Source organism: Mesoplodon mirus (assembly GCF_964341445.2).
Source record: "Mesoplodon mirus genome assembly, chromosome: 4".
NCBI classification, from domain to species: domain Eukaryota; kingdom Metazoa; phylum Chordata; class Mammalia; order Artiodactyla; family Ziphiidae; genus Mesoplodon; species Mesoplodon mirus.
This window is the reverse complement of record NC_138979.1, coordinates 33,173,328-33,199,183: the sequence shown is the minus strand read 5'-3', so window position 1 is coordinate 33,199,183 and position 25,856 is coordinate 33,173,328. Positions and strand designations below refer to the sequence as shown.

Below are 25,856 nucleotides of genomic sequence, written 5' to 3'. Positions count from 1 at the left end.
AAGCATCTTTAGTGCAGGGGCTGTTTCCTTTAATGCTGTATCTTTAGCAACTGGCACGCTGCCTAGCACAGAGCAGGCATTAATATGCTTTGAGTGAATAAAGAGTAATTACATGGAAAGATTTCACAATAAACCCTAAAATTACACACACATAAAACATCTGGGTGTTTTAAACAGTATTTGCGTTATGACTCCTCATTCCAAAAACTTTAAAACATATGTGTAGAGAAAAAAAGATATAGGCAAAATATTCATTTTCATCTCTAGATGGCTAGATTATGAGCGATTGTTTTTTTTTCTCTATTTACTAAATTTTTAGTAATTATCATGTATTATACTTCTATACTCAAGAAAATTTCTGGGGTAGAATTGTTTCAAGCAGCGATAAGGTCTCAGGCTTGGTCTTTGGAATAGATTGCTAAAGCTCTGTGGAGACAGAAGTCAGGAAGTTTATAAAAATTTATTTATTAAAAGTTTATTGATTCAATAAATATTAAGTGAGTACATTTATGCGCCAGCCACTGTTGTAGGCACTGAGGATAAAAGAATACATTAAAAAAAACAAAATCCCTGAATTCATAGAAGTGGAAAGTCACTTGGATGGCTAAACAGGAGAAAAAAGATCTTAAACCAGGTGCCAAAATCCTCAATAAACATGAAGATGATATAGATAAGATAATGGACAGAAAAAGCAGTCATATTAGAAGGATCACAGGATTTCTGCTTGGAAGAGCAATGGTTTGACAAAGGGAGTTAGAAAACACAGACCTCACTCCCCTTTTAACAAGAATCAACAGCCACTGCTTGAGAAGACCACAGGAAAGTGGCGGTCTTTGGGAAAGCTTCAGTTAGGGCAGGTGACAAAGGAATATTCTGTGAAGAGTTAAGTATCTGAAGCAACTAAGATGTCTTTCAGTAGGGAAATGGATTAATACACTGTGGTACAACCACACAATGGAATATTATTCAGTGCCAAAAAGAAGTAAGATAGCAAGCCATGAAAAGACATGAAGGAAGCTTAAATGCGTATTACTAAGAGAAAAAGTCAAACTGAAAATGCTACATATGGTGTGCTTCCAACTATATGACATCCTAAAAAAGGTAAAACTTTGGAGACAGTAAAAAGATCAGTGTTGTCAGGGGCAGAGGAGGAGAGGGAAGGGTTAAACAAGAGGAATATAAAGGATTTTTAGGGCAGTGAAAAAACTCTTATGATACAATAATGATGCATACATCTCCTTGTATGTCTGCCCAAATCTACAGAATATATAACACCACGAGTGAACTCTAAGGTAAACTATGGGCTTCGGGTGATAATGATGTGTCAGTGCAGGTTCATCATTTTTAACAAATGTACCATTCCAGTGAGGAATGTTGATAATGGGGTAGGGTATGCATGTGTGGGGACACAGGTGATACACAGGAAATTTCTGTACCTTCCTCTTAATTTTGCTGTGAACCTAAAACTGCTCTTAAATATTAAAACTAAAAAAAAGTTAAACTGTCTGATACAGTGTTCAGTATGTGTGTTGTAATTATTAAATTAATCCTCTTTAACATTGTTGTCACCAATTCTCTGCATAGAAGCTTTTGAGAGTTCACCACTGCTCATAGTCGCGTCATTCTCACATCCAGAGTGTATTTTCCATTCCTCTTCATCACCTGAAGAATCCCACGAAGTTGGAGCTTCCTGGGCAAGTGGAAAATTACACAGAACCTGCTGAACCAGGAAAATGTGGATGGGAGCATGTCCCGCTATTACTCTTTCTGCTTTACCATTTTGGGGTGGTTCCTTTCCAGGTGAACAGAATTAAAGCTTTTGCTCTATATCCAAAATAAAATTAAATTAAATTATTTAAAAGTTGGTAGCAGCACTGCATCACCTGGGCAGACTAAAACATATATAACCTCAAAACAATCATTTTTTAAATGCATTTATTGGAGTATAATTGCTTTACGGTGTTGTTAGTTTCCGCTGTACAACAAAATGAATCAGCTATATGCATATGTGTATCTCCATATCCCTCCCTCTAGCGTCTCCCTCCCACCCTCCCTATCCCACCCCTCTAGGTGGCTGTAAAGCACCGAGCTGATCTTCCTGTGCCATGCAGCTGCTTCCCACTAGCTAGCTATTTTACATTTGGTAGTGTATACAGGTCAGTGCTACTCTCTCACTTTCCCCCTCCCCGTGTCCTGAAGTCCATTCTCTACGTCTGTGTCTTTATTCCTGTCCTGCCCCTAGGTTCATCAGAGCCATTTTTCTTTTTTTATATTACACATATTTGTGTTCGCATATGGTATTCGTTTTTCTCTTTCTGACTTACTTCACTCTGTATGACAGACTGTAGGTCCATCCACCTCACTAAAAATAACTCAATTTTGTTTCTTTTTATGGCTGAATAATATTCCATTGTATATATGTGCCACATCTTCCTTATCCATTCAACTGTCAATGGACACTTAGGTTGCTTCCTTGTCCTGGCTATTATAAATAGTGTTGCACTGAACACTGTGGTACATGACTCTTTTTGAATTATGGTTTTCTCAGGGTATATGTCCAGTAGTGGAATTGCTGGGTCATATGGTAGTTCTATTTTTAGTTTTCTAAGGAAACTCCATACTGTTCTCCATAGTGCCTGTACCACTTTACAACAGTGCAAGAGGCTTCCCTTTTCTCCACACCCTCTCCAGCACTTATTGTTTGTAGCGTTTTTGATGATGGGCATTCTGACTGGTGTGAGGTGATACCTCATTGCAGTTTTAATTTGCATTTCTCTAATGATTAGTGATGTTGAGTCCTTTCATGTGTGTGTTGGCAATCTGTAAATCTTCTTTGGAGAAATGTCTGTTTAGGTCTTCAGCCCATTTTTGGATTGAGTTGTCTATCTTTTTGATATTGAGCTGCATGAGCTGCTTGTATATTTTGGAGATAATCTTTTGTCAGTTGCTTTGTATGCAAATATTTTCTCCCATTCTGAGGGTTGTCTTTTTGTCTTTTTTATGGTTTCCTTGGCTGTGCAAAAGCTTTTAAGTTTCATTAGGTCACATTTGTTTATTTTTGTTTTCATTTCCCTTTCTCTAGGAGGTGGGTCAAAAAGGATCTTGCTGTGATTTATGTCAGCGTGCTCTGCCTATGTTTTCCTCTAAGTTTTAGAGTGTCTGGCCTTACATTTAGGTCTTTAACCCATTTTGAGTTTATTTTTGTGTATGATGTTAGGAAGTGTTCTAGCTTCATTCTTTTACATGTAGCTGTCCAATTTTCCCAGCACCACTTATTGAAGAGGCTCTCTTTTCTCCATTGTATACTCTTGCCTCCTTGATCAAAGATAAGGTGACCATCTGTGTGTGGGTTTATGTCTGGGCTTTCTATCCTGTTCCATTGATCTATATTTCTGCTTCTGTGCCAGTACCATACTGTCTTAATTACTGTAGCTTTGTAGTATAGTCTGAAGTCTGGGAGCCTGATTCCTCCAGCTCAGTTTTTCTTTCTCGAGATTGTGTCGGCTATTCAGGGTCTTTTGTGTTTCATACAAGTTGTGCAATTTTTTGTTCTAGTTCTGTGAAAAATGCCACTGGTAGTTTGATAGGGATTGCACTGAATCTGGGTAGTACAGTCATCTTCACAATGTTGATTCTTCCAATCCAACAACATAGTATATCTATATACCTCTCCATCATTGAACAACATCTGTTTGTATCATCTTTAATTTCTTTCATCAGCGTCTTACAGTATTCTGCATAAAGGTCTTTTTTCTCCTTAGGTAGGTTTATTCCTAGGTATTTTATTCTTTTTGTTGCAATGGTAAATGGGAGTGTTTCCTTAATTTCCCTTTCAGATTTTTCATCATTAGTGTATAGGAATGCCAGAGAATTCTGTGCATTAATTTTGTATCCTACTACTCTACCAAATTCATTGATTAGCTCTAGTAGTTTTCTGGTAGCATCTTTAGGATTCTCTATGTATAGCAGCATGTCATCTGCAAACAGTGACAGTTTTACTTCTTCTTTTCCAAATTGGATTCCTTATTTCTTTTTCTTCTCTGACTGCTGTGGCTAAAACTTCCAAAACTATGTTGAATAACAGTGGTGAGAGTGGGCAACCTTGTCTTGTTCCTGATCTTAGAGGAAATGATTTCAGTTTTTCACCATTGAGAATGATGTTGTCTGTGGGCTTGTCATATATGGCCTTTATTATGTTGAGGTAGGTTCCCACTACTCCTACTTTCTGGAGAGTTTTTATCATAAATGGGTGTTGAATTTTGTCAAAAGCTTTTTCTGCATCTATTGAGATTATTATATGGTTTTTATCCTTCAATTTGTTAATATGGTGTATCACGTTGATTGATTTGCATATATTGAAGAATCCTTGCATTCCTGGGATACACCCCACCTGATAATGGTGTATGATCCTTTTAATGTGCTGTTGGATTCTGTTTGCTAGTATTTTGTTGAGGATTTTTTCACCTATGTTCATCAGAGATACTGGCCTGTAGTTTTCTTTTTTTGTGACATCTTTGTCTGGTTTTGGTATCAGGGTGATGGTGGCCTCATAGAATGAGTTTGGGAGTGTTCCTCCCTCTGCTATATTTTGGAAGAGTTTGAGAAGGATAGGTGTTAGCTCTTCTCTAAATGTTTGATAGAATTCGCCTGTGAAGCCATCTGGTCCTGGGCTTTTGTTGGAAGATTTTTAATCAGTTTCAATTTCAGTGCTTGTGATTGGTCTGTTTATAGCTTCTATTTCTTCCTGGTTCCGTCTCGGAAGGTTATGCTTTTCTAAGAATTTGTCCATTTCTTCCAGGTTGTCCATTTTATTGGCATAGAGTTGCTGGTAGTAATCTCTCATGATCCTTTGTATTTCTGCAGTGTCGGTTGTTACTTTTCATTTCTAATTCTGTTGATTTGAGTCTTTTTTTCTTGATGAGTCTGGCTAATGATTTACCAATTTTGTTTATCTTCTCAAAGAATCAGCTTTTAGTTTTATCGTTCTTTGCTACTGTTTCCGTCATTTCTTTTTCATTTATTTCTGATCTGATCTTTATAATTTCTTTCCTTCCACTAAGTTTGGGGTTATTTTTTTGTTCTTCTTCCTCTAATTGCTTTAAGTGTAAAGTTAGGTTGTTTGAGATGTTTCTTGTTTCTTGAGGTAGGATTGTATAGCTATGAACATCCCTCTTAGAACTGCTTTTGCTACATCCCATAGGTTTTGGGTCGTCGTGTTTTCATTGTATTTGTTTCTAGGTATTTTTTGATTTCCTCTTTGATTTCTTCAGTGAGCTCTTGGTTATTTAGTAGCATATTGTTTAGCCTCCATGTGTCTGTATTTTTTATAGTTCTTTTCTTGTAACTGATTATCTAGTCTCATAGCATTGTGGTCGGAAAAGATACTTGATATGATTTCAGTTTTCTTAAACTTACCAAGGCTTGATTTGTGACCCAAGATATGGGTCTCTATCCTGGAGAACGTTCTATGAACACTTGAGAAGAAAGTGTATTCTTCTGCTTTTGGGTGGAATGTCCTAAAAACATCAATTAAGTCTATCTGGTCTATTGTGTCATTTAAAGCTTGTGTTTTCTTATTTATATTCTGTCTGGATGATCTGTTTATTGGTGTAAGTGGGGTGTTAAAGTCCCCTACTATTATTGTGTTACTGTCAATTTCTCCTTTTTTGGCTCTTAGCATTTGCCTTATGTATTGAGGTGCTCCTGTGTTGGGGGCAGAAATATTTATAATTGTTATGTTTTCTTCTTGGATTGATCCCTTAATCATTACGTACTGTCCTACCTTATATGTTGTAATAGTCTTTATTTTAAAGTTTATTATATCTGATATGAGTATTGCTACTCCAGCTTTCTTGTGATTTCCATTTGCATGGAAATTTCTATCCCCTCACTTTCAGTCTGTATGTGTCCCTAGGTCTGAAGTGGGTTTCTTTTTCTTTTTTTTTTTTTTATGTTGAGCCTTCTTTTTAATTTTTATTTATTTTTTTATTTTTGGCTGTGTTGGGTCTTCGTTTCTGTGCGAGGGCTTTCTCTAGTTGTGGCAAGCAGGGGCCACTCTTCATCGCGGTACGCGGGCCTCTCACTGTTGTGGCCTCTCTTGTTGCGGAGCACAGGCTCCAGACGTGCAGGCTCAGTAGTTGTGGCTCACGGGCCTAGTTGCTCCACGGCACGTGGGATCTTCCCAGACCAGGGCTCGAACCCGTGTCCCCTGCATTAGCAGGCAGATTCTCAACCACTGCGCCACCAGGGAAGCCCTGAAGTGGGTTTCTTGTAGACAGCATATAAGGGTCTTGTTTTTGTATCCATTCAGCCAGTCTGTCTTTTGGTTGGAGCATTTAATACATTTACATTTACATTCAAGGTGATTATCGATATGTATGCTCCTATTACCATTTTCTTAACTGATTTGGGTTTGTTTTTGTGGGTATTTTTCTTCTCGTGTTTCCTGCTTAGAGAAGTTCCTTTAGGATTTGTTGTAAAGCTGGTATGGTGGTGCTGAACTCTCTTAGCTTTTGCTTGTCTGTAAAGCTTCTGATTTCTCTGTCGAATCAGAATGAGATCCTTGCTGGGTAGAGTAATCTTGGTTGTAGGTTTTCCCCTTTCATCACTTTAAATATGTCCTGCCATTCCCTTCTGGCTTTCAGAGTTTCTGCTGAAAAATCAGCTGTTAACCTTATGGGGATTCACTTGTATGTTATTTGTTCCTTTTCCCTTGCTTTCAGTATTTTTTCTTTGTTTTTAATTTTTGATATTTTAATATGTGTCTCGGCGTGTTTCTCTTTGGGTTTATCCTGTATGGTACTCGCTGTGCTTCCTGGACTTGACTATTTCCTTTCCCATATTAGGGAAGTTTTTGACTATAATCTCTTAAAATATTTTCTCAGACCCTCTGTTTTTCTCTTCTTGTTCTGGGACCCCTATAATTTGAATGTTGGTGCATTTAATGTAGTCCCAGGGGTCTTTGAGACTGTCCTCAATTCTTTTCATTCATTTTTCTTTATTCTGCTCCCTGGCAGTTATTTCCACCATTTTATCTTCCAGCTCATTTATCCAGTCTTTTGCCTCAGTTATTCTGTTATTGATTCCTTCTAGAGTATTTTTAATTTCAGTAATTGTGTTGCTCATCACTGTTTGTTTGCTCTTTAGTTCTCCCAGATCCTTGTTAAATGTTTCTTGTATTTTCTCCATTCTGATTATGAGATTTTGGATCATTTTTACTATCATTACTCTGAATTCTTTTTCAGGTAGGTTGCCTGTTTATTCATTTATTTGGTCTTGTAGGTTTTTACCTTGTTCCATTGTGTGTAACAATTTTTTTTGTCGTTTCTTTTTCTTTTTCTTTTTTTAAATAGGTGGTGCTGTATTCCTGTCTCATTGGTTGTTTGGCCTGAGATGTCCAGCACATGAGTTTGCAGACAGTTGGATATAGCTGGGTCTTGGTGCTGAGATGAGGACCTCTGGGAGGCCTCACTCCAACTGATATTCCCTGGGGTCTGAGGTTCTCTGTTAGTCCAACCGTTTGGACTTGGAGCCCCCACCACAGGAGCTCGGGCTCAACCTGCGGCCTGGGAACCAAGATCCCGCAAGCCGGTCACTGGGGGTTCCTCCCGTCCCCTTAGGTGCCCATGGTTCCCCACCGGTGCCTGGTAGGTGCTCTAGTTGTGAGGAGACACAAATTCTGCATCCTCCTAGTATGCCATCTTGACTCTGTCTCCTACAGCAATCATTTTTAACAAACCACAATTTGGCTCTCAGTAATATACAATACTGACTTATAAGATAGGAATCCTTCAGAGAAGGACCAGTCTTTTAGCACTTTGTAAACTCACCTGACTAGTCAACTGGGTTTGACAACCAACTAGCCTCTATGCATACAGCTCACCAAGAACTGGCTTACTGAAACAATTATTTTAAGCAATTAATGAGACCTTTTCAGTATAGGTTTCCACTTTAATCTGCCAAGACTTATTTTTCCTACTAAAAGTGAATGTATTTTATACAGTTCTATAGCTAACAAGATTTGGTTCTCATTCAGAAGGGGTACATTATATATTTTAAGTAATTATCTAAACATTTAAGAGAAATAACTGTGTATTCTTATTTATCAAAGCTAAGTAATACATTATTTTCAAATTTCTTGTTTTATTATTATTATTATACGAATGTATTATAACATTTAACATCTATTAAATGAGCTGTTAGTTGACGATTTTATTATTTTAAAAAAAGCAAAAGATTACTCTGGATAGTAAAATATACGAAATTAAAACTTGAGAGTAGTATGGCATTTTCCACTTCTAAAATACTTTAATGGTAAAAACAAAAACTTCTGCTTTTATAATGGGCAACCATGGATTTTTATTAAAAATTTATAATTACATTAATTCCCAACTATAGTTAAGAAATCAAACCCTTCAAAGAGACTAATATTTACCTATATTTACAAAAGTCTATCTACTTGCTCTTTTTCTTTTAACACCAAGTTTCTTTAAAAGCTATAGATTTAAAAGGTTCTTGGGGTTTTTTGGTCCAGGGGAGGTCCTTTTGCCTTAAAATATGTTGGAGGGAGACGGTGGAGAGAGAGAGAGAGAGGAAAGAAATAAAATACTTGAAATGAAAATGATTCCAAGTCAACTATTTCTCAGTTTATCTCAATTTTCTTTCTAGGCAAGATTCGCTGCAATATTTAACTTTTTTGATGATATACTTGATATATAAACAAATATATGGAGCCTACTTCCCTACCTATAAGTTACTCAGTACCTCATATGACTTGTGTTCACAGGTAGATTCTTTATACACCTGGATGAAAAAATGAACACAACGTCCTGGCTAACAGCTATTTAAGGAGGTCATTAGCATTTCAAATAGCTCAGATAAAGTGCTTTCACACTTTCCCTAATCTTCCTCTTACACAACTAGGTCTCAAGCTTTTATTAAATGTGAGGAATTCAACAGCTTTGACATTCAAAACTAACCCCATATGGAAAACTACTTTTATTTTTCCTATGTCTCATTCTTTTATCTTCTTACATTCTAGGGATGCTAAAATGTCACATCTTTTTGGAGTGTTCCAAAAAATTGTCAGAAATTCTTCTTTGAAAATGTTTGTTTTCCTTAAAGCACCTTTAGGCTCAGGCAACAAGTTGTTGTTTTTTAGGTCGCACTGAGCATGTTTTTTAGGTCGCACTGAGATCGAACCTGTGTCCCCCTGCAGTGGAAGCGCAGAGCCCTAACCACTGGATGGCCAGAGAAGTCCTCAGGCAACAAGTTTTGAGTATGTCTTAGAAGAAGGGACTGCAAATAGTTCAGAATGGTGTGGGGAAAAAAGAAGATGGAAAAGTAAGTAGGGGTTAGCTTAGGAAGGCACATGGCTGGGTGGTTAAAAGGACTTTGATGTGGCAAACTTCAGTTCAAAGTATGCTAGCCACTCACCAGCTACGGCAACCCTGGACAAATCAGCAAGCATTTCTAAATCATCTCACTTGTATTTTTAATTAATTTTTATTTGAGTATAGTTGCTTTACAATGTTGTATTAGTTTCTATGTAACAGCAAAGTGAATCAGCTATACATATACATATACCCCCTCTTTTTTAGAGTTCCTTCACATTTAGGTCACCACAGAGCACTGAGTTCCCTGTGCTATACGGTAGGTTCTCATTAAATCATCTCACTTGTTAAATGAAGGTAACAATACTTCCCCTCTTAAGATTGTTTGGTGACTACCTCAGAGAATGCTTAGCACAGAATTAGCTGGTAGTTAGGAAAGTTCAAAGGGCAATAAGAAATCACTAAAGAATTTTAAGCAGAGAGATAGATGTGAATGCATAGTGAAGAATGTATTACAGAGAGCCAAAACTGGAAGTGAAGATCAGTCAGGATGCTGTTTTAGTAATCTGAGAAACCATAGCATGATGTGTGCTAAGATGGTGAAGAAAAAGAAGGATGGATCCTAGAGTTACTATGGGTTTAAAATCAATAGGAAGTTGTGGCTAACTGGGGATGAAGAAAAGGAAGAATCAGAATGACACCTGGGTTCTGGCATGGATAGTAATACCCACTTATTGTGAGAGGAGGGAAAAAAGGGCTTGAGGGATACTGCTGGGGAGGACAAAATAAGCAGATAAGTTTAGCTTTGTTGAGTTTAACACAGGTATGGAAGAAACATTCATGAGCTGGGTGAACAGGGGTCTCAAGTGCAAACAAAAAAACTTTTCATGATACCAATCTCAGAATTGTTAATATATACAGGATGTTAACTAAAGATATGGGACTGGAGATTACCCAAAAAGTATACAGAGAGAAGAGTGTTAAGGTCAGAATCCTACAAAATTCCAATACTTAATGGTTGTAAAGAGGAAACATTTGCAAGGACAGAGATCACAAACAGAAGGAAGCCCAGGCATATCATTAAACTTATGGGAGGAGTTTCAAGAAGTAAAGAGTAGTCAGTAGTGCTAAATTTTCCTAAGAAATCAAGTACTGACCAAAAAACAAAACAAACAAACAAAAAAACATGGGAGTAGGGGAAGTACCCAAGATGCTTATTTGGGGAGGGATAAAAAAGGTATAGAGAGATAGATGGATCTGTTCCCTGCTACCATAACATTACTAGCCACAATAATGTTTTGAGTTCTTTTTTTTTCCTAATGACATACAAATGCAGAAAATCAGATTCAGCCAAACAGGTTAATATACACATCAGTTAATAAATAAGCATTCCTAAGTTATTTAAAAACAAAAACAACAAAACCCTCCTAAAACATTTACCTACTTTTATAAAGAAGCCATACAGGAAAAACATTGCAAAACTGTAAAGTCCCCCTATTACACAGAACAAAGAGACCTTGTAATTACTAAGCCACGGTTTCTAGGCTCTTTCAAGTTTTACCAACTTGCTGCCCCTTAACCTTTTTTCTTATGTCATTAAGAAAATGAAAAATCACCGTATTCCCCTTGAATGGAGATGAACAATAGAGACTTTGAATGCATTTAATATTCCCCCTCTGGATCACTTTTTTCCTCCATTCTAAAAGAATAAAATAGAGCTATCACTACTGTTATCTTGCATCAATATTAGGTCATTTAGAGATTCTTCTCCCTCTAGAGAACTGGCTTCTACACTCTGAATGAAACTAGTGTACTAAAAAGGATACTCCCTAGTTCTGCAACCAGAGACCAGTACAGTAGAGAAACAATTAAAGATTATCTGTTCTCAAGGTTCTAATGTTACCAGAGTACTAGAGGAGTAGGTAAACCTTTATGTTGGGTACCCATCAAAATGTAATCTACGGCCAAATTTGAATGACTTTCACTAAAATTGTTATATTTACAAGTACCTTCATCTCTATCTGGCAGCAATAAGATGAATCTCTTAAGAAGAAAATTAAATACATCTTCTCAAATTCAGAACAAAGGAAATATGATATAAATATTTAAGCACCAACATAAATTTTAAATATTCAGGTGAAACTCAAACAATTGTTCTACTCATGAATAAAGTATTTAGATTATCTGTATAAAGTTCTGAAACATCTAGCAAATTTAAATGCAGAGAAAATGTATTTTGCGACAATTATTTCATTAATTAAAAGTGATGAGTTTTAAGTTTTTTCTCTTCCATTCCAAATGTTAAGAAAACCAAAGTATCTGGAAAAATCAAACTCTTAAGCCATGAAAAACAAAATAGGCATTAAAAGAAAAAAAAAAATCCCCCTGAAACAAACACAGTGACCAACATACCAACGTTAGCTCTGAAAATTAGAGATACTAAATTTATCAGCAAAAATTTACAGAAAATAAATTACTTAAACTGCAAAATGAGCTAGACTATTTAATTCAAGATTATACATACATGCTCAACTACTGGTTCCATCAGTGAGTTAGAGCTTAACCCACGACTTAACACTGGCTCCCATTTATAAATTAAAATTAGAATTTTTAAATGTCTTACAGGATTTTGCTTTAAAACAACTTTTTAAGTTTATTCTGGTGCATTAGTTAACAAGTTCCTATCCTGAACAGTTACAGCCTATTCTATTTAACAAACTAGCTGGCAAGAGTACATACATAATGCAGAAGTTATTGTCAAACAGAGAATGCTCTTACAGACAAACGGAAACAACACAGGACTAGTAACACACTACGTGTGTGTAGTCATTTTACCTTCTATTGAAAGCCTGTGAAATACTGGAAAGGTGTAATATATCATTTTAAAACCTAGATCTATACATACTAATTGTTTCTGTATTGTACTTAAAAAATCAGAAATGTGCTACTCATACCTGTTCAGAGTTAAGTCAAATACTACCGCCCCCTCTCAAAAAAATGTTTCTGATGTACTTTCCTAAAAGAAAATACTTCTTCTGGTATGTGTTTACCAAAGAAACATGTACTGAGGAAAGCTGGTGGGAACAACAATGCCAATGTAAAACATTAAGCCCTCTACTTAAATGAAGCAATACATACAATATTAACCAACAAAGATATAATTGCTCACTTAAGTGGGTAAAAATTCTCCCAATTTCCTTCAGCTAATCTTAATGTCCAGAAAATGAATTTAGATCCATCTACATCTTGGAAAATGGAATTTAAAATAGGCTATTCGTTTAGGCAAAAACTAATCAACAAGTCAGAGAGCTTCAGAGGCACACTTTAATGAGAACACTTAAGGGGCTACCCATTACAGAAATTTTGAAGCACATTCTTCTGGTGGCAATATAAATTGGAATAACCTTTGTGAAAGGCAATTTGGCTACTGAAGTGTTTATATCCTTTGATCTAGGTAAGCCCACTCCAGGGGATTTTTCCAAAAGAAATAAAGAAGAAAGTATTCTAAAATTTACACAAAGAGGTTTGTTCAATGCAATACCGTTTAAAATGGTGAAAAATTAGGAACGAACAATCTAAACGTAAAACAGGTAAAAGACTAGATAAATTAAGGTCCCATTAACCTAAGAGAATTATATAGCAAATGAAATGAAAACAATTTTAAAAATACATGATATAGTTTAATGAAAAAACATAAAACTGCCTCTATTTACAATGATGGGGAAAATATAAGAATATGGTAAGGTGCAGAATAGAAGAGGGGGAAAAATAAGACCACCTCACAATGATCTTCTTGTGGATATCTGGGTGACTTTTCTTGATTTTATTATTACTATAGTATTGCTTATGCAATAGACAGAGCAGAAAAGCATTAATTTAAAAACTTTTGCATGATCTGGAAGAAGCAGCATAGCAAATACAAGTATACTGATTATTCAAATTATTCTATACCTTAATTTCTATGCGATCAAAGAGCAACAATATAAAGACAAGAGCCTCTAAAGGAAACTTCTGGTACTGAAACATACTACAATTATTTCGTAAGTAAGAAATGTCAATAGATTCATAGATACTTTTTTTTAAGTTTTGGTAGTCTACCTATACCTCTGAAAAATAGAAATCCATCCATTTCCTGTTTCAAAAGGGTGTCAATTACTTTATGTCCACCTTTGAAAGAAATGAAGTTTGAAGGAAGGAGAAAGTTTTTACCTTGTTCTATATAAAATGAATCCATGATCTTTTAAAAAACAAAACTAAAATTATAAGCATATTAAAAATGCCAACAATATTGCTAGATTTAAAGTATACTGAAGTTTTTAAAAAGGGGAGGTATGCTGGGGGATAAAAAAAAAAATTAAACAGCTGGCATTTCAATTCTTTAAAAGGGACCAACTTAACCCTACCACATATATCTGTCTTTTAGCAACTTAATAACATCTTAAGCTCAAGGAAAATGACATATCAAATAGACCTCCTCAAGATGTCATTTACAAAAACTGACAAATGACTCCTCAAACATCCAATCCAAGAGAATAGCCTGTTACTGGAGATGATTTTTATTCAAGTATTTTTTAATGACACTTAAATTCTGAACTAAAAGTAATTTAAAGAAAGTCAAGTTTGATTCTCTAACACCTATTTCCTGTCCAAACAGCCCTTTTGTTCTGCTTCCCTGCTTAATTTTAATGTTCAGTTTGCATCAGAAAATAGCAACAATGACAAAACCTAACATACACAGAAGCATAAAGGAGCAAAAGTGTAAAATAAAGGATCATTAAAAGATTAGAACAAAAATCCTACCAACAAAACCTCCACAATTTTCTGTTTGCTTCACCTCAGATTAACTTCACTTGAAGCTGTACTCCAAAGCAACCAAACCTGAATACCAAGCTCCACCTTCTCCAATTTTAGTGGCTGAAGAGTAAAATCTCCTCCCTGTTAGTGAAACTGATAATTGTGATTGGATACGGCTAATATCCATTATTTTAAAGAACTTTTCCTTGCTAGCAGGTTAGGTAAACACTCTAAAACCCCCTGGATAAGCTGGTTTCTTAAAGGAACAGTAGGTAATGTTTCAGTTTTCCCATCACATACTATTTGCTTACTCTTTTGTCTAGGTAAAAAATAAATAAACCAGGTAACAGAAATGAAAATCTCACAGAAGCAGCATTAATTTGCAGTTCAGCGAACAACTGTTTAAAATACAATGCTTTTAAGCTAAATCATTTGATATTTTTTACAGAGCCTGAAGGTGAAGTTATGCTTTATAAAGACTCCTTTTTCAGTACAGTTCACATTTTGTATGAAAATTTTAAAACGGCAACAGAAAATCCATTGCAAAATTTTGCTAATAAGAACGAAACAGTCTTTTCTCTAAGACTTAAACATAAAACCACATCTTAAGTGAAAATACATAGCACTAAAACACTGAATGCAAAAATTTCATTTCTAAGCTATCAAATTCACTGATACTTATGTTCTCAGTATCACAAGAATAGAATGAAATTTTCAGTGACATCAGACTGATAATTCTATTTGAAACTGAAGAAAAATGAGGCAGAAACATTATTTCTACATTACCACATTTACAGGTCTGACGTTGCGAGTTTTGGCAAGGATAATGCTTATCCACTGCAAACGGATATCTATAAAAGGAGAAGGCAACTTGTTCTAATGAACATGTTCGGATATAAAGTTTGAGATGGTTTAAGTTGTTTTTTTAAAAAATCATTATTATTTTTTTAAGAGATGGGTAGACACTATTTTGCACCCTACTTAAGGGTGGCATGGAAACCCTAAGGTACAGCTGAAGGGTATACATATGCCTCTTAAAATAGTAAGTTACGTTAAATGTTATTTTTACTACAGAGATTCTGATTTTTCAACAAAAAAGACCTACAGTCACTTTATACATTACTAAATTTGCTGTATTTTATTATGTTTATTTTAATTAGAACTGTATGTTTTTAGGAGCTTGACCCATTAACTACTACTCTGACATTAATCATTATCTGATTGAATGACATTTAAATATTAACCTCTACGAAAAATTGATTTATAAAAACAGATTCAAAATTATAGCAAATTAGCGTAGCTCCTTCTTAAAATATATTCAGTAAGTTTATATAATTTTTAATTTGACTTTAGTTTTCTAAGTTAAAAACCTTTCAAGCATTTTTCCTCAAAGAAAATTCATACATTAGAACAACATAAAGCCAACAAACTTGTTTTGAATACAAAGAGAAGCCTTTGTAAGAAACTGAAAATTCACATAATTGCAACTAGACATGAATATGGAGTAATACCCTGCAGAAGCCCAAACAGCTGCATAATCTATTATGCCTTTTAAGTGGACAAATTGAAAGAGCCAATTCACAGAGGTCTAGTCCCAAAATCCTTTGCAAGGATTCGTGGCTGTGAATGCCCAGTACTTCACGAGTCAAGTTCAGGTTTTCTTCCCACTGTGTGAACACTTGCAAAAGGACACTGGAAGCAGAAGAGGTACAGGAACAAACAATAGAAAAAATACATAATTTGAGTTACAGCATAGAACTTGAGTTAATCATAAAACAAGTTTTAGATGGCCAAAATTTTACAGGGTTATAGAAAAAAAGATGGCAAATATTTTAATCTTAAAATGTGCCAAGCATAAAATTAGTAGACAGTTATGGGAACCAAATGAACCTTTGTTCTAACACCAATTTTTCACATCGAAGTTAATTATCTGTGTAAAACAAACACATAGAACATACACTAATTTAACACCAAAACCACTCTCAATCTATAACCAACAGAAAAGAGAAATATAGACTTAGCTATTCCAGATTGTTCAAAGATCTCCAGGACCTACTTGAAAGGACTTCAAGTTGATAAATATCATTTTAGGTGGCTTACAGGTTAAAATTAAGGATAGTTTATTCCTCTTCTAAATCCATAGTAGAAGAAAACAACAGCAAAAAAATAAACGAAAAGAAAGCATTACCACAACTGAGATTATTTGAAAACAATATTGCTTCATAGGAACAGGGAGGCTGCAAAAGCTTCAAGGCTCCCAGATTGCATGTGACAATACCACTTTTTGAACATCAAGTATTCAAAGGACGTATTGTATATTCTTTGTGGGAGTTCAGAGGTTTTCCCAAACCTATCAACTGAAAACAATTTAGAAGAGCACAAGCCACTGAACAACTTGGTCTCATTTCACTTTTGATTAAAAAGACCCTATACAAAGAATCAATACCTAGACTATTAGGAACAACTTTTGGTACATACAGAGCAGGGCGAAAACTTCCATAGAATTTTTAAGCACTGAGAATAGCTCAAACTATTCTTCCTACAACAGAAATTAATCCTTGGCAGTAGTATCCCTGGGTGCTATATAAATATAAATATAATTACAGGTATAATATAAAATATAAATACAGGTAGTTAAGGCAGTAGTAGGTGAAAGGACCACCCTGACATTAGCAAAAACATGACTAGGGTCACTAAGGATAAAGTCTGAAAAACACCAACTAACGGAGGAAAAAAAAAATTAAGAAATATTTCCCTGACAAATACATGGTGTCTACAAAAGTGAGGTATGTATTTGAGTTTGCAACTCCTGATGACTATCTTCTAACTCGTTAAGGGAAAAAAATACAAGGTGAGAATGGGGAGAGAAGGAAGGCGGTGATGGCCCATTCAGCAAAATACTAAACACAAAGGAAACATTAAGAAAATAAACAGATTAGAAAGCATAAACCAAGTTGATAGAAGAGATGTCTTTCTATAAGACAGTAAATTGCTTTAAATCTAAAGGAATAAACAAGGTCACCAATAAATGTAAATTAAAAAGGAACAGAGATCATAATATTGAGACTGAAGTATAAGTAAAGGAAAAAGCATTCATAATCCTCAATTATTTAGATTTAATAGTCATAAATTTTCATGTGCCAAATAACACACAATAGATCATCTAAGTAAACTGCTAGATATAGAAAAATGAAAGAAAACAGATTGGCAGACTTTATATTTCCCTTTCTTTAGCAGCCTAAGCCAGGGAAAGAAAAACAGAAAAACCCAAAAAACCCAAAAGATGAATGATGCATAGCAATTATTTCATAAGGATAATTTTTATATAGCTATCAAAAGAAAAGCTTCTTTTCTCAAGTCACAGGAAAACATTTTTAATTTTAGTCATGAAGAAAACCAACAATTTTAAAAAGCACAAGTTGAATAGGGAGCATTCTCTACCTATTGAAAAGTTTATTCATTCATCGAACTTTCTTAACACCTACTATATGCTGGGCACCACTGGCTGCTGTGGATGCCATGGTGAACTGTGCCTCCATTGTAGAAACTTACAGTCTAGAGTTAGACCAGTGCTGTCCAGCAAAAAAACAATGCGAGCCACCTACTATTTTCCATTTTCTAGTGGCCACGCTAAAACATTTCAATAAAGTTAAATTAAATGTAGTATTTTATTTAATGCAAAACATGTAAAAGCATTTTTAAAAGTAATGAAGCATTACTTCAATATGTAATCAATATTTTTAAAAGTGAGCTCTTTCCCCTTTTTTGTGCTAGAAATCAAGTTCTTATTTCATACTTACAGCACATCTCAATTCAGACTTGCCATATTTCAATAGCCAGATGTGGCTACTTAAACTTAAATAAAATACCATAGCTATTAGCCACAAGATTATTTATAAATTAAGATAAATTTTCATCGTTGTACAAGACTCTTTATCTTTGCTGTCCATTATAATAGCCACTAGTCACATGTGGTTACTGAGCATCTGAAATGTGACTAGTAAGCCTGTGGATATGAATTTTTTTTATATTATTTAATTTTAGTTAATAATAAATAGCCACAAATGGCTAGTAACTACCAGATTGAAAAGCAGTTTTAGAAGAAAAAGATGCTAAAACAAAGCAAATGTGTCCAATGTGAAAATAGTAAATACAGCCAACAGAAGAACTTAACCTCTTTTGCCAGCATTAAGGATTAATTCATCAAGGAAATCACAATTAAGCAAACGGGGACAGCATATGCAAAGATCCTGAATGGGAAAAAAGTGAAAATACAGTAGAAATATTGAAGGAAAGTATCAAGGAGCAGAACAAAGTTACTTGGAGGCAACTGATTTGGATCATGGAATATAAATAGGATAGGAAGGTGGCGGCGAAGTGGAAGCAGCCTTACCACTTGGCAATAATAAGTCTTGCAATAAAGTCTGTCCCACTCTCTTCACTCAGTAAACTCCAGTCATTCCAACCTCGGTCAAATCCTAAATCAAGCCAGGTACTTTTCGTCCCCTTTGTGCTAGCAGTTCCCTTTACTTGGGAAACTTCCCCCAGCATTTTCCTGATCTTAGAACTCAGAATCACAGTTCCAAATTTTCTATACAGGACAAGCGCTAAGGCAGTAATCCAACTGGAAGATACGGGGTGGAGGGGGTAGGGTGGGGTTTGAAGCTGTCTGCAAGGCAATTTTTACAAAAAATTTTTACAGAAAAAGTTCAGTGTGTCATTATTTTTTTAATGTTCTGACAGACTGGGGAAGCTAAGAAAACTCCTCAAACACACTTTAGTATCACCACTAACTTTAAACATTATATTCTCAGGACATCCAACTAGCACCTTCTAATCTCTATCAGCACACCCTATTTCTTTCCTTCCCAGCACTTGTAAAAATCTGAAAACTGTTTACTCATTGGTTTGTTAATAGCCTAGCTTTTCCAACAGACTGTTAACTCCATGAGAGCAAAGACCCTGTATCATTTTCATCATTGTGTCCTCAGCACTTAGCACAACGTCCAACTAGCATGGAGCAATGGTTTAATGAATGAAAACTGCAACTGCAGGGATTTTAATAAAAATATTACTTGTCAAATTTTAAGGAACAGAACTATAACTAGGTTCAAAGGAAAACTTAATGGCATTAAATTTTTTTTCATTATACAACATAAAACATTAAGTGTAGAAATAACACAGTATTTTTTTAATTTAAAAATTCAAATCCAAAAACCTAAAGAATCAACTAAAGAGACCCTAAAGAATCAACTAAAAAACTCGAGGACTAACAAAGCAACAACCAAAAATTTGGGGGGAAAAGGGGGATGGTAAGACTTAACAACAACAAAATAAAAACACATTATTACTCCCAGTTACTAAAACCATGTGCACTGATTTATATTGAATAAAAGCTAAAAAGAATAAAAGGTAAAAAGAACCAAACATATATGTATTTAGTATATGACAAAAGCAGCTTTATTTGAAGACAAAAAAAAAGTTTTCTTTAATGGGGCTGAAATAACTGATTGACTATTAAGGAAAAATAAGGACAATTATTTCACTTCACATGTTATGTCAAAATAAATCCTGGATGAACAGAAAACAGACGGATGTGAAAAATGAAACCACAAAAGAACTAGAAGAAAACAGTTATCTGGGTAGGAGAATTCTTTAAATATGAAAGTAGAAGCTAAATATAAAAAGAAAGTATTAACCTAAACTTCCTAAAAGGTAAAAACTCTTCTACATTATTAAAAAAAATATATCGTAAGCAAATGAAAGGCTAATGAAGAGCCAGGGAAAATGTTTGTAGTACGTGTCAAAGGGTGGCTATCCTAAATATATAAAAGGCTAAAAAGGGTATCGCAAACATAAAACACCACCCCAAATGAGCCAAAGACAAACTAGATGTCCAACACCTATATCTCTACTCATTATCATAATTTCTAAGAAATAAATAATAAATCTTATGGAAAGGAAAAGAAGGAAAGAAAATACTATTTCTTGGTAAAGATATGGAGGAAATGTGTATTCTCTCATATTTTCAGTCAAACTTTACACAGGTTTGGTCAACTATACTGTTAGTCAAACTTTTAAGACAAGATTTGTCAGTATTTATGAAAAGATAAAAAATGTTCATATCTTTTAAGCAATTTTAAGACAGGCTGAATCCTAAAGGAATGAGAAATATATAGTAAGATTTAGCTCTTAAGATGTTCTTCACCACATTATAATAGTGAAAATGGGATAAAGTAACACGCTATACACAACAGGTGACTAGTTAAATTACAGTACTTTCATAAGATGAAATGGTATGCACCTTTTAAAAATTATATTTTTAATATATGGGGACCTAATGATAAACATGAGGAAATCCTGTGCCCCCCAGCAGTTTACAGTCAAGCAGGGGATACAGACAATAACCAAATAAATCATTTCAGATATCAGGTTCTAAAAGGAAACGAAGAAGGGTAACAGAGTCATCAGGGAAAGTGGTCTGAGAAGGCATCTGAAAAGGAGTGACTTTTGAGCAAAACACGACTGAGCGTTCCAGGCAGAAGGAACAACAATTTTAAGAGAACTAAGCTTGGCATGCTCATGAGCCCCCCAAAAGACCAGTATTACTGGGGGTACATGAGTCGGGGAGAGTGGCAGGAGATAAGTGTATGAAGCTGGCAGGCCTGATAGTCTGGAGCAGCACCGTCCAATTTGTAGCCACAAGCAAGGCCAGCCTAAAAAGTACCTGAAGTGGAAAAGACACAACGAATTGCGAAGACAGTCTGAAAAAAGGTAAGTAAAATACCCCATTAATAATTTCTTATACTGATTACTTGTTGAATCATAATATTTTTCGGTTAAAAAATATTTCACCTGTTTCTCTCCCTTTTTCTTATAAATGTGGCTATCAGAAAATTTTAAGTTTCTTATGTGACTTGCATTTGTAACTCCTACTATATTTCCATTGGACATTGCTGGTCCAGGGTATAAAAAAGTTTGAATTTATTTTGTGTACTGAAAAGTTGTGGAGGGTTTTGAGTCTGGGAATAACATAATCTAATTTATACATTTTAGTGATTGTTCTGCACAGGAAAAGCAAGTAGACGGTAGGGGAGAGAATGTTGAAGCAAAGGTACCAGTTAGGTGACTACTACCACCATCTTTTGTACAACAAAGATGTTGAGACGGATCTTATTTGGGATAAGTTTGAAGATAGAAGCAGTCTAGTATTGTTTACAATTCAACATTTAGTTGTTTAGGATATGAAGAATACACAAAAACAGAAAGACGGGGGGTATATCTGCCAAAATGTTAATGATTATTTATTTTTTGTAACTTTTCTGAAAGTTTGAAAAAAAATGCCCTTATAATCAAATACAAAAGTGAGTTGTTTTTTTTTAACACGATAAAATAGCCCTATCAAAACAAAGCATCCTGACATTTGTCTGCAGGCTGCATACACTGTTTAAAACACACACACACCCCATCTCACATGCCTTTAAATAAAAAACAGCTTATTCAAAGATATACATAAGCTCATATTACTTACACACACACCGTTATCAGGAAGTTAATACTGCTCCCTAATTTGTCTTTGCATTGCTGTTTGCATGATAAATAAAAGCACTCCCAAATCTGAGGCAAAGGAAATAAAAAGTACTTAAATGTGTGGTTAACATATCCTGGTAAATACTCACCACACACCCTTTTCCAAAAATGTTCCCAAGGACACACTCAATGTAATTCCAGAGAATAACACTTTGGCCCTAATCCTTTTCCTTAAAGGCTCTGCCATTCCATATGTGCTCCCCTTAACTAAAGTCTGCATAACTGAAAGGATAAACTTAGGACAGGTTTCTTTTACATGAGTATACTAAGGCACAAGAGAAGTTTTAAGTAACTTGCCAGAGACTACAAAGGGGAAAGGAGGAACACAGAGTGATTTATTTTATACCCAATCAAGTGTTTTTCCTACTACGTTTACATTTTGCACTGAAAAAGGAGGTATCAAATAGTGCCAGACTTCTTACCACGGGATTTCCAAGGAAAAGATTCATTGTATACAGACTAACAGGAATCCTGGTTTCTCATGCAAATGTTCAAAAACTATGAACCAACCACTACGGATATGAATCTTCCATTAAAACATAAAAGAGAATCCTAAAGTTTTTCATTTGTTTTATTTCTAGTATTTCAATCTCTTCTACTCCTGACAACCTAAAACTTCCCAATGAAATCTACATTCACTCTAAAGAAACTCTGGCACTTGTGCACCAGGAGCCAGGAAACAAGAAATGTTCATGAAGCACAGCTGTTGACAGCAAAACAAAATCAAAAACATAATCTGAAGGCCCATGAGTTACAGAAGATTAACACAATATCGTACAGCAATGAAAGGACTGAACTACAGTCGCATACCACTTTTCTAAAGCTCAAAAGAAAAGCAAACTAAACACACTGAGCACACAAACGTTATGTGATGAAACTTTCTAAAAAATGAAACAGAATGGTAAACAAAATCCACTAGACTGAAATGATTACCTCAGTAAGGAGAGGCAGAGGTATAACACAGGTAAGAAACTCATAAACATATGCAAGTTTTGGTAATGTTCCAGTTATTGGTTTGGGGGTGCAAATCGTGGAGTTTTAATATATTTTATCTCTTTATACCGCATTGTGTGTATTCATACTTTTGTGGTATCAAATATACTTTGAATACTTGGCTTTTCAAAAAAGGGCTTTATGGAGGTATGACATACAATAAACTGCACATACTTTAAAGTGTAAAATGTGATCTGTTGCGATAATTTCACAGGAAATTATCACTACAATCAAGATAATAATCCAACAACCCCTAAATACTCCTCCTGTACACCTTTGCGATCCCTGTCTCATTAAATGTGTTTTAATACGTTAAAGAAAAAAAAAGTCAAGAGACAACCTGTTTGGGAATTTTGCAGAAAGAGAACATTTTCCCCTGAAGCCCTAGACTAAGGGAAACTTGGCAAGTGTCCTAAAATTGGCAATATAAATATTACATAACTAACCTTAAAAGTGTACGGGATTTTACATTAGAAAGTCACATTCCGAATTTGATCTGCAAGAGGACTACTCTTTCTCGGAGCATTAAACCATTAAAAACTAACCAGTTTTTACCGCCAAACAACTTTCAACATAAATGGTCCGTGTGTAACCCTAAGCCCTTAACTTCTTCACAATGTTGAACGACCTTCTAGCTGTGAAGATAAATCATCAGAGCACCTTAATCGTGTGGTTTAGCACAAGCTTTCAACGTAAAGTTAAAATTATTTCAAACACAATATTCTGCTGTACTTGTTTACGTAGCTAGACGGCAACTTGAAAATACTACTTGAGAGGAAAATTCAGAAATCCTGAGTCCACCAAAGAGAAACAGAGCAAAAAGAGACCGACCCCAATCCCCTTTTCTAGTCCGACTTGCTATACTTTCCCCCTCGCCGGCTTTTGAAAACACGGCAGGTGAAAAACATTCCAAAAAGGACTCAGGCTCGGAGCCGCGGGGCGGGGAACTTGACCGGGGTTGGTGACAGGGACGCGCCCGAGGGTGCCCGGGGTCCCTCCGACCCCTCACCCGCCAACTGCTTGGCACCGGGTGCGAGCGGCGAGCGCAGCGGCCCCCGAGGCCCGCACGGAGTAGGAATCCGACCTCTGCGCGCCAGCCCCCGCCCCCGGCGGGAAGCCCCGGACCGCGAGCGCCGGGCGCGCGCCCGAGGGGGCCCGTTGCGCCCCGGCCCCTGCCCCCGGGGCCGGGAATCCCCTCGCGCCTCAGCAAACGCCCGGCCCGGGCCCGCGAGCGAGCGGCCGGCCTACCACCTGCTGCGCCCGCCGGCCGCCCTCTGCTTCCGGCTCCCCCGGGCCGGGAAGAGCCGGGGGAGGGCCTCGCCTCAGCCTCAGCCGAGTGGGGGAAGGGAGTGAGAGGGGGAGGGGTGGCGCCGGGCCGCCAGGGCCCTGTGGGCCGCGGTCCTCACCTGGCGGCGGCTCTCTCCGCCTGACGCGCTGCCCGCCGCCGCCGGTCGCCGCCGGTGAATGGGGACAGGTGAGGCCACAGAAGCCCTGCTCACCCCGGCCCGGCCGCCGCCACCAGCCCCTCCGCCTGCTGTTTATTAAACTTTTCTGTTTGGTTGTTCAGTCTGTGACGCGGCCGCGGGGGAGAGCTCCGGGATTGGCCGGCTCCTACCGCTGACGCGGCACCCCCCGCCCGCAGCCTAATTATCACCGGCCGGGGCGGAGCCGCAGGCCGGAGCCGGTGGTGAGGGGTGGGGCCAGGGCTCGGAGCGCGCAGCGATTGGCTAGGGCCCAGAGAAGAGGCGGGGCGGAGCGAGGGGAGACACTCCTCCGCCCTCTCCGCCTCCACTGTCCTTTCCTCCGCTCTCCTTGGGTTCCTCTTCCCGGCGGCGGGAGGACGTTTCGAGGGGTTTTGCGGGGATGTGATGGGTCGGGGGCAGTAGGTTCAGGTCCCTCTGCTACCTCGAAGGGAGTCCCATGTTCCTGTCCCGGGTTGAGGCGCCAGAAAGAGTTGCGCTCCACCTGCCAGTTGTGCAAGAGGAATTCCGAGCTCTCCCCACGTGCAACCTCGTGCCCCCCACTCCATCTTTGCAAGCGCAAAGTCCAGGGTCCGGGTGCGTACTCGAAGGCAGTACTCTGCCCCGCCCTGAGCCATGGCTTGGAAACAGAAGGAAGAAGAGAAGCGCGCGTGCACACGTGTGCCACATACACACATATATATGCACCGACACACACGCCCCCACAGGCACCCGGCTCCCAGCGTTTCCAAAAGCGCGTGTCCGCTTCCCGGCTGAGTGGAGCAGGCCGCGCTACTGCGCTGGGGCGTGGGGTGATGAGAATGGCTCCCCCGCAGTTTCTCGGCCTTCCGGCTCACATGCAGTTCAAGAAGTACAAGAACGGAGTTCGAGGATATTCAATCCTACCGTGAAAGAGGGGTTCGGATGGGGCCGGCAGGTAGGAGGCGGACCGAGTCCTGAGGATCCTCTAATTTTATATTTGATGTTTTTGTTCATGAATCTTTTTTTTTTTGGAACTAATTTTGATGTTTAAAAAAACATAGTAAAAATATATATATAGTATTAGGGACTTCCCTGGTGGTCCAGTGGTGAAGATTCCACGCTTCCAATGCAGGGGGCGAGGGTTCGATTCCTGGTTGGGGAGCTAAGATCCCACATGCCCCGCCAAAAAAGTGAATGAATTTAATTTAAAAAATATATAGTAATTAAAATATTATTTATCTTGATTACTGAGCTTTTTGGTGCCCCTTTAAATTTTAAGCTTGAAGTATCTCGCTATCCTCACCCTAGTCGGGTGTCGCTGGGGGGAGAGAGATTTTGAGGTGACTGACTGTAAAGGTAAGGTGTTTTGAAATAGGGCTTTGGGATAAGAAGCAGTTAATTATAGAGGAGAGATAGGGGCCAGAAAGAAGTTTTCAAGGAGAAGGTGGCATTGGTTTTTGGCACTGAAGAGTGCATACGGCCCAGCCTGCTGGGAACCAAAAGAAGCATTTTCCTGCTCTCCTAAAGAGGCTGGAAGATGCAGTGTGGGGGTTTGAAGAACAGAATGTGAAATGTTATGCGGTGTCAAACAGATGCTTCAGGAGCAAGGTAAGGAGTGTCCTGTGAAGTTACACCTAGTGTAAGCCAAAGAAGGGGGACAGTAGTCAACTGGAGGGTCTTGCCCAGGGCCTAAAGGTATTCAAAA

The 25,856-nt window shown here is 37.3% G+C and overlaps 1 protein-coding gene across 3 annotated transcripts in view; it reads right to left on the bottom strand.

Moving 5' to 3' along the window:
• Positions 1 to 24,256, bottom strand: part of ZFAND6 (zinc finger AN1-type containing 6) — a 76,216-nt gene extending 51,960 nt beyond the window's left edge. Inside the window, exon 1 of one of the 3 annotated variants that reach the window (XM_082619583.1) lies at positions 24,116 to 24,256. The gene's annotated coding sequence lies outside the window, so the exon portion shown is untranslated. Of the gene's footprint in view, positions 1 to 14,132; positions 14,222 to 24,115 lie in introns of those variants that run through there. The other 2 variants (XM_082619584.1, XM_082619582.1) reach the window with 2 other exon arrangements.
• Between the last annotated feature and the right edge of the window lie 1,600 nt (positions 24,257 to 25,856).